This window comes from Ostrea edulis, chromosome 8, assembly GCF_947568905.1.
Source record: "Ostrea edulis chromosome 8, xbOstEdul1.1, whole genome shotgun sequence".
Lineage (NCBI taxonomy): Eukaryota > Metazoa > Mollusca > Bivalvia > Ostreida > Ostreidae > Ostrea > Ostrea edulis.
In genome coordinates, this window is record NC_079171.1 from 75,907,848 (window position 1) to 75,918,626 (window position 10,779).

The following is a 10,779-nucleotide window of genomic DNA, read 5'->3' on the forward strand; positions in this document are numbered from 1 at the left end:
GGGCCTCTTGATTGATACACGGAGGTACACAGTACTTATACGGATCAATACGGGGGATTTTCTTCCGGGGAGATCCGGTGAAAAACTCAACATGATGATTTTTTCCCGGTTTGGTGTTACCAAGCCGGATGACCCCGAACGATGCTGGGATGCATATACGGTTTGTACAGGGTGATGGCGGATTGTCATGGACCACCACGGATTGACAATCCGGGATGATCCGGCGTCTCATTCATTAATGTGTGAACGGGGCTCAAGTTTCATTGCGTCATTAACTGCTATTGCGTCATCAAGTGCCATTGCATCTTTGAATGTCATTGCTTCATTAAGCGTTATTGTGTCATAAGTGGCATTGCATTATTAAGTGACATCGTGTCATTAAGTTTTATTGTGTCAGTAGGTGCTATTGTATCATTAAGTGACATTTTGTCATAAGTGACATTTTGTCATTAAGTGCTATTACGTCATTAAGTTTTATTCCGTGGCTTTGCGTCATTGACTGTCATTGCGTCTTTGTTATTTTCGTCATTAAGTGACATTACGTCATTAAGTGTTATTTGTATCATTAAGTATCACTGTGTTATTAATTGAGTCATTTGATGTCATTGCGCCATTATGTTATTTTGCGTAATGAAGTGACATTACGACATTAAGTGACATTACGACATTAAGTGACATTACGACATTAAGTGTCATTACGACATTAAGTGACATTACGACATTAAGTGTCATTACGACATTAAGTGACATTACGACATTGAGTGACATTACGACATTAAGTGACATTACGACATTGAGTGTCATTACGACATTAAGTGTCATTACGACATTAAGTGACATTACGACATTAAGTGTCATTACGACATTAAGTGACATTACGACATTGAGTGTCATTACGACATTAAGTGTCATTACGACATTAAGTGACATTACGACATTAAGTGTCATTACGATATTAAGTGACATTACGACATTAAGTGTCATTACGACATTAAGTGTCATTACGACATTAAGTGACATTACGACATTAAGTGACATTTGAATCATTAAGTGTCATTACGACATTAAGTAACATTACGACATTAAGTGACATTTGAATCATTACGACATTTAGTGACATTACGATATTAAGTGACATTACGACATTAAGTGACATTACGACATTAAGTGACATTACGACATTAAGTGTCATTTGAATCATTAAGTGACATTACGACATTAAGTGTCATTTGAATCATTAAGTGTCATTACGACATTAAGTGACATTACGACATTAAGTGACATTTGATCATTAAGTGACATTACGACATTAAGTGACATTACGACATTAAGTGACATTTGAATCATTAAGTGACATTACGACATTAAGTGACATTACGACATTAAGTGTCATTACGACATTAAGTGTCATTTGAATCATTAAGTGACATTACGACATTAAGTGACGTTACGACATTAAGTGTCATTACGACATTAAGTGTCATTACGACATTAAGTGTCATTACGACATTAAGTGTCATTACGACATTAAGTGACATTACGACATTAAGTGTCATTACGACATTAAGTGTCATTACGACATTGAGTGTCATTACGACATTAAGTGACATTACGACATTAAGTGACATTAAATGTCATTACGACATTAAGTGTCATTACGACATTAAGTGTCATTTGAATCATTAAGTGACATTACGACATTAAGTGTCATTACGATATTAAGTGCCATTACGACATTAAGTGACATTACGACATTAAGTGACATTACGACATTGAGTGTCATTACGACATTAAGTGTCATTACGACATTAAGTGTCATTTGAATCATTAAGTGACATTACGACATTAAGTGACATTACGACATTAAGTGTCATTACGACATTAAGTGACATTACAACATTAAGTGTCATTACGACATTAAGTGTCATTTGAATCATTAAGTGATATTACGACATTAAGTGACATTACGACATTAAGTGTCATTACGACATTAAGTGACACTACGACATTAAGTGACATTACGATATTAAGTGTCATTAAGTGTCATTACGACATTAAGTGACATTACGACATTAAGTGACATTAAGTGTCATTACGACATTAAGTGACATTAAGTGTCATTTGAATCATTAAGTGACATTACGACATTAAGTGACATTACGACATTAAGTGACATTACGACATTAAGTGACATTACGACATTAAATGACATTACGACATTAAGTGTCATTACGACATTAAGTGTCATTTGAATCATTAAGTGACATTACGACATTAAGTGACATTACGACATTAAGTGTCATTTGAATCATTAAGTGACATTACGACATTAAGTGACATTACGACATTAAGTGACATTACGACATTAATGTCATTACGACATTAAGTGTCATTACGACATTAAGTGTCATTTGAATCATTAAGTGACATTACGACATTAAGTGACATTACGACATTAAGTGACATTACGACATTAAGTGTCATTACGACATTAAGTGTCATTACGACATTAAGTGTCATTACGACATTAAGTGACATTAAGTGTCATTACGACATTAAGTGTCATTACGACATTAAGTGACATTACATTAAGTGACATTACGACATTAAGTGTCATTACGACATTAAGTGTCATTACGACATTAAGTGACATTACGACATTAAGTGTCATTACCACATTAAGTGATATTACGACATTATGTGTCATTACGACATTAAGTGTCATTTGAATCATTAAGTGACATTACGACATTAAGTGTCATTACGACATTAAGTGACATTACGACATTAAGTGTCATTACCACATTAAGTGACATTACGACATTAAGTGACATTACGACATTAAGTGTCATTTGAATCATTAAGTGACATTACGACATTAAGTGACATTACGACATTAAGTGTCATTACGACATTAAGTGTCATTACGACATTATGTGTCATTACGACATTAAGTGACATTACGACATTAAGTGTCATTACGACATTAAGTGTCATTTGAATCATTAAGTGACATTACGATATTAAGTGACATTACGACATTAAGTGACATTACGACATTAAGTGACATTACGACATTAAGTGTCATTACGACATTAAGTGACATTACGACATTAAGTGTCATTACGACATTAAGTGTCATTACGACATTAAGTGTCATTTGAATCATTAAGTGACATTACGACATTAAGTGACATTACGACATTAAGTGTCATTACGACATTAAGTGACATTACGACATTAAGTGACATTACGACATTAAGGTAGAGATTGATAGGTTGATGCTAAAAAAATTAACCATTGAATTTTTTTTATTTTGATATATGTTTATGATGAAGCTTCGATATAAAACATAATAAAAAATCAATGTAGGTAATCGACCTTGTTTTTGAGAAATATGACGATTTTAACAACACCTTCTTTAGTCCTTGTAAAGCGTAAAAAGTGAAGAAAAATAAGTAGAGAGCATTATACAAATAGAGCTATAACATTTTTATTGTAAAAAGGATCATAACTTGTCATATATGGTTCTAAACAACCTTTCACATAATTGTATATTACACATCAATTTCAAGTTCAGCAATCATTATTAACATGCAACAACATTACTTCAACAGAGCTACACTGGCCAATTACCTTAAAACAGTGCACAATATTTGCACACAGGGTCATACCTTTGCTTAAGCTGCAAAAAAATTACCCATCAAATTTCTTATTTTATTTCATTAAGTGGTCAGTCTATTAGTAAGTAAAATATATGAAAAAAATTATACACCATAATGGGGTTCAATATGGAACTAGCAAAATATTCCTAACCCCACCCCCTTTTAACAAACTACACATTTTCGTAAGAAAAAGGGTTATTAAAAGATGTTGTAAACAATCCATCAAAAACAGCTTGCTGAAATTCGAAGATTCTTTGTAATACCTTTTTTAAATTAATAAATATAATACAGAAAGTATGTATTTCAAATTTTAGCTTATATTTTGTTGTAGTTCTCGTTGTTGACCTTTGTGCACTTACACTCAGAATATAGATTTATCATACGTCATCATATTTGATGATTAATATCAAGAGTTTTCCCAAATAAAAATCCCCACAAAAAATTGAAATACAATTTATATTTGTTAAAACAAATGTCTCCATTACATCCCAACCCCTTTAATATACTGCATGGTATGGAGGAGAAAGAATGAGCAGGAACATAGACGTCATGAATTGCACTCCGTGCATTGAGAAGAAAGATTCAGCCAGCAGAGATAAACAACTGACCTTTTTATAACTTAGAATGTTTAAGCATTCCCAAATTACCTCTTTGAAAATTGAACATGACAATAAGAAGGTTTCTATAAGCTATTTCTGGGGCGGATCAGGAATTGAAGTTGGGAGGGGGGGGGTGCAACTGTATGAGGCAGGGGTCTGGGGGCCGCCTTGAAGGGGGGGGGGGCGATTCCCCAGAAACTCCTGGATTTTACATATTTTTTAGGGTTTAAAATATGTCTCCTATGTAGTCATTTTTATTATTTTCTGTCATTTTTAATAAGGTGAAATTAATAAAATAACGCAAATTTTAAGGGTTTTTGGAAAAAGTAGCAGTTCTCCCACTAAAAGTAATTCAATAAATCAAAAGATTTTGTCAGACATTTATTTCTCTGAGAGTGGAGGAAATTATGGATTCTTTTATCGTATATATTTCTCTAAACAAGAGACCACAATTTACTTTAAACTTGAAAATTTTAGGGGGGCTCGCGCCGGTTAAAGTTATAAAATTGGTATTTTATTTTCATTTAGAAATGTTTACTGATTTTGATATATCAAAAACTTAGAATAATCAACAATGACACTTCCTCTATATTTATACAATATTATTGTCTTTAAAAAAGACATGTAATACATGAGTACATGTACTTGTTTTCCATTAAATTCACACTTTAGTATGTTGCACAATATATCCATTGCTCTGGGCTCACAAATACATTATTGATTCTATCCAATTCCCACATTTTGCAGAAGTTCTTGAATTTTCTCTGTAACCTGTAAAGTTGTGGGGTCCAGGGGATATGACATCATCAATGTAAATGAAGTACCTGTTATAAAAAATATATTCTGTATATTCAAATATTGAAAAAAAGATGAATATCTAATATACTAAGAATTGTCTTTATAAATGTCTGGTGTTAAAATGAAAAATTCTATCTTACTAAGATAGAAAATATTGTACCTTTCTTGCTGATTTTCATGGCAAATTGCTGTTGAAGTTGTTGGCTGGAAGCCCATTTCAACTTGCACTGGTCCTTAGGATGATGCTTAGAAAAAAATCATCATAATTAATATTTGCACAGTCAGTATTAATCATTAATTATACTGTGTCAGACAGTGTCAATTTTAAAATTGTGTGTCTCAATGCATGTTTAGTGAACTTTAAAATGCTGATATATTGAAAATTACACACACAACATGTATTTTATTATGTTAATTTTTAAAATCTTGTCTGAAATCAGTATTACATATGTAACACTACATGTATGTTAAATGTGTGCAGTGCAGCAATGTGAACTCTTGCAGTAGTAGTACATCTGCATGATTGTTATTTATTTCATATTGTTATAGTTACCTTCTATTTAAACAGTACATACCCTCCCACCCCCGGGTCCTTAATGAGGTGAATAAACATCATAATTATCATATTACAATATGAGATGACAGATATGTTTTCATAAACTGCCAGTTCATTCTAATAATATCAAAACAAGTCAACTCTAGATTTATCAGACCTGTCTCCTTTACGGAGTGTGGGTCAAGAGAAGGACATACATATCTTATTTTCATACAATACATTTATTTGCCTATGAGGAGGGCTTGTGATTTTACAAATATTTTAAATAAAGTTTTGTAGACCTACATGCTTGCATGAAACACGAAACCCCAGATTTGAAATATCTCTTAGGTCAATGAAATTTCAAGATACTATAAGTACTATCAGTTATACCAAATAGAATTTTAGTGCAACCCCCCCCCCCCCCCCCCCAAACTTGTGATAGCCCTATTGTTTTTCAAATCTGGCATATGCATGACATCCATTTACAATTACATGCACATGTAGGAGTTATATTTTGGGCACATATGGAATACATAAATGCACAAAAAATGAAACAGCTCCAAATTGTGCGTTTATAGATGTTATTATAAAATCGCGTTGTGAAATAGCAGAGGAAAAGTGGGTTGAATACAAATTCAATTTGCCATTTTTTTCACTTACCAAACGAAATTATGATTTCGTTGTCCACGTTGAATGCATCCATCGAATTCCTCTTCTCAGAAGAAACTTTGTTTAAACTCTCAATGACTACATAAACAGTATTGAAACTCGCAGCACTCGGACATCACGATCACGCTACATCAACAAGTTTGTTTACGTAGCGCAGCTATGCATGGTGGTGAATTTCGTGAGGTAAAAAGTGCCATTCTGCACGGACGAAACATTTAGTCCACTATTCTTACATTGACGTATTCCTAATCTAAACTATGGCCAAATTTCTATATCTTTTGTTGAGACGACCCTCTCAATCATCAGTCACAGCAACAACTTGTACTTTCGGAACCCCTTTTTGTTTTTCAACTACTCTATGGCGATGTACGGAATTCCGAAAAATAATTTCACGTGAAAATACACGATTTTTACTGATCACATGGTTGCTATCGGTCTCTACCTTAAGTGTCATTACGACATTAAGTGTCATTACGACATTAAGTGACATTACGACATTAAGTGACATTACGACATTAAGTGTCATTACGACATTAAGTGTCATTACGACATTAAGTGACATTTGAATCATTAAGTGACATTACGACATTAAGTGTCATTACGACATTAAGTGACATTATGACATTAAGTGTCATTTGAATCATTAAGTGACATTACGACATTAAGTGTCATTACGACATTAAGTGACATTATGACATTAAGTGTCATTTGAATCGTTAAGTGACATTACGACATTAAGTGTCATTACGACATTAAGTGACATTACGACATTAAGTGTCATTTGAATCGTTAAGTGACATTACGACATTAAGTGTCATTACGACATTAAGTGTCATTACGACATTAAGTGACATTAAGACATTAAGTGACATTATGACATTGAGTGACATTATGACATTAAGTGTCATTTGAATCATTAAGTGTCATTACGACATTAAGTGACATTTGAATCATTAAGTGACATTACGACATTAAGTGTCATTACGACATTAAGTGACATTATGACATTAAGTGACATTTGAATCATTAAGTGACATTACGACATTAAGTGTCATTACGACATTAAGTGTCATTACGACATTAAGTGTCATTTGAATCATTAAGTGACATTACGACATTAAGTGTCATTACGACATTAAGTGACATTATGACATTAAGTGACATTACGACATTAAGTGACATTTGAATCATTAAGTGACATTACGACATTAAGTGTCATTTGAATCATTAAGTGACATTACGACATTAAGTGTCATTTGAATCATTAAGTGACATTACGACATTAAATGACATTTGAATCATTAAGTGACATTACGACATTAAGTGTCATTTGAATCATTAAGTGACATTACGACATTAAGTGTCATTACGACATTAAGTGACATTACGACATTAAGTGTCATTACGACATTAAGTGTCATTACGACATTAAGTGACATTACGACATTAAGTGTCATTTGAATCATTAAGTGACATTACGACATTAAGTGACATTACGACATTAAGTGTCATTTGAATCATTAAGTGATATTACGACATTAAGTGTCATTACGACATTAAATGACATTACGACATTAAGTGTCATTACGACATTAAGTGTCATTTGAATCATTAAGTGACATTACGACATTAAGTGACATTACGACATTAAGTGTCATTACGACATTAAGTGACATTACGACATTAAGTGTCATTTGAATCATTAAGTATCACTGTGTTATTCAGTGGATTTGTGATTTTAGTCGTAATGTTGTCATGAAGTGACATTACATCGTTTAATGGCATTGTATTTGTAAGTTGTGTACCTATCGACAGTTGTCAAAGCCGTTTTCTATTCACCTTGATGAACAATGCAGTCAAGCATATCCATTTGTTTGCAAAAAATCACGTGTTACATAAGGGCAAAAAAGAACGAAATCCTACATCAAAAGAAAGATTATACACGACAAATTCTTTACATCTGAGAATAGTCGCGGTACGAGTCGAGAGGATCATCTTCTCTGTAAAGGCGAAGATAACGAACAGCGATCAATCTCATAACTCCTATAAGCGATGTAAAATAGAGAGTTGTACAAACACCGACCCCTGGAAGAAACTAGAGGTGGGATCAGGTGCCTGGGAAGAGTAAGGCATCCCCTGGCGACAAGTCACACCCGCCGTGAGGTCTCTATTTAGGAGGAGTAAGATTCGTTCAGTACAATTCTGTATTGAATAGCATTTGCTTTCACAAAATCTTATAGTAGACTGTAGACAGGGAGACTGTGGCAGTCGGACGGGGTCGATCACCGGTGGCCTGATTGACCAGTTCCTAGAGCACCTGAAGGATGGAGATTCAGGGGTCTGGGTTCGAATCTCGGTCTGGACCGTTGTATTTCCTCCCTACCAATTACAGCTGCTGTTGTAGACCAGCCCCAAGACTGACAGGTGAGAATGCCTGCCAGGAGATAAAGATCCTGGGTTGATGTATTCAAGGTGTGAAGACATTTAAAGAGGGGGTATTGGCAATAGGACAGGTTTGATCACCGCTTTCCGCTCGGTTAATAGTGCGCCTGATTGGAGATTCGGGGTGGCCCGGACTCAAATCCCGGTCTGCTTTGGTGCTTTTTTTCTTTCCTGTTACAGGGTGAATAGTCATGTTAAGATTTTGAGTCAAGCATTTGAACTTTGCGCAAGTTTTCTTTATGTATTGGACACAACCACTTGATGCAAACACAAAATAAACCACCAAGATACTAGTATGTAATTTTACTTTTCAAAATATTAATGTCACACTATAATATATATATATATATATATATATATATATATATATATATATATATATATATATGATAAATAACAATATCACACTATGATGCTGGTATGTAAATATAACAATGTTACACTATGTTTCATATCCACAGTTATTGTGTAGGGTTGACGATAACAACAAGTTTTTATACCCTCAATGGATCTACAGCTTCTAGAAAAACAAATTGCTGTTAGCGCTCGGGTTCAATCTTCATAACCTAACAATTTATAGCGCTCTGGCTCAATCTTCATAACCCAACAATTCATATCGCTCGGGCTCAATCTTCATAACCTAACAATTTATATCGCTCGGGCGCAATCTTCATAACCTAACAATTTATATTGCTCGGGCTCAATCTTCATAACCTAACAATTTATATCGCTCGGGCGCAATCTTCATAATATCGCTCGGGCTCAATCTTCATAACCTAACAATTTATATCGCTCGGGCTCAATCTGCATAACCTAACAATTCATGTCGTGTTATACACCTTCAAGTTTTAAGAATTGTTTTACTTTACACTGATGACCATGGTCCTTCCTTAAATCAGGAGTCTCGGGGAAATAAGTCGACGATTCTGAATGATGCTATAATCAATTATGTAAAGAAATAATCAACAGACATTAAGAACCATATAATGATAATTACGCATATCATCATAATATAATAAAGCAAGGACCACACTATAACGTTATCGGGCGCGAGGACAATTTGGTTTCTGTGCGAGGGATATTATATTATTGGCCATGTCATTAAAAGCTATCGGATGTTGACGTTTTCAGCGTTTATGGCTTTGATATTAGAGAGACCTGGTTTCCGAAATAAAAATTTGGAAAGTGAAAACGTATTTTGTGTTGAAGTGATTATTGATATATCAACGTCTCAGTCAGGATGTTAATGAAATATAACAGCCAAATCAACAGATGAGTTGCTAAGAGTAGCTAAGAATGTGGGGAATATCATACAATACGACTTCACAACGGGAAGTAGAAGGCGTGTAACAAATATGTAAAATTACATCAGTGTATAAAATGAAATAAATAAGTATTGATATAGAACATACTTCTTAACAACGACCAACAATAGCCTATTCAATTACATACCATTGTGACACATTTTCGCTTCAGTTCATACACAAAAAAACCGTGATGATGCCCGACAACTAATAAAAGCATTATTTAACGGTCATCTCTTCAGTTAGAAAATTGTAGTAAATACTCTGATAACAAATTAATATCTGATTTCTTCCTAAAGACTAATCGAATTTAGATTCACTCGCACAATAACTCTCTCTCTCTCTCTTTTTGTTCTCTGTCTCTCTCTCTGTCTGTCTCTCTCTCTCTCTCTCTCTCTCTCTCTCTCTCTCTCTCTCTCTCTCTCTCTCACTATACAAATTCAATGTACAATCATGTACTTGGACATTGAACAATTAAACCTGTAACAATTAGAGACACATGTATTCTTCGCCATTACACGTGTATTATACGTCATTACACGTGTACCATTCGTCATTACACGTGTATCAAACATCATGACACGTATTTCATAAGTCCACACATATGACCACACATATTATACAGTCATACGTCACGTGATATACATCCTGTAGGAGAGAACAAACGATGCAATTCGGTCGATCATTCAATAAATCATGCATTGACCGTTTTCAATAAATAATGAGAGAAGTATCCTGTTTATATCGACTGGTGCTGGTGAGTT

The 10,779-nt window shown here is 34.0% G+C and overlaps 1 long non-coding RNA gene across 1 annotated transcript; it reads right to left on the reverse strand.

Annotated features, from left to right (window-relative positions):
• Positions 1 to 4,756: 4,756 nt before the first annotated feature.
• LOC125667414 (uncharacterized) lies at positions 4,757 to 6,696 on the reverse strand. The gene is made up of 3 exons (XR_007367177.2): positions 6,261 to 6,696; positions 5,223 to 5,307; positions 4,757 to 5,088 (listed from the first exon to the last, which is right to left on the reverse strand). It is a non-coding gene; the product is annotated as an uncharacterized LOC125667414 (long non-coding RNA).
• Between the last annotated feature and the right edge of the window lie 4,083 nt (positions 6,697 to 10,779).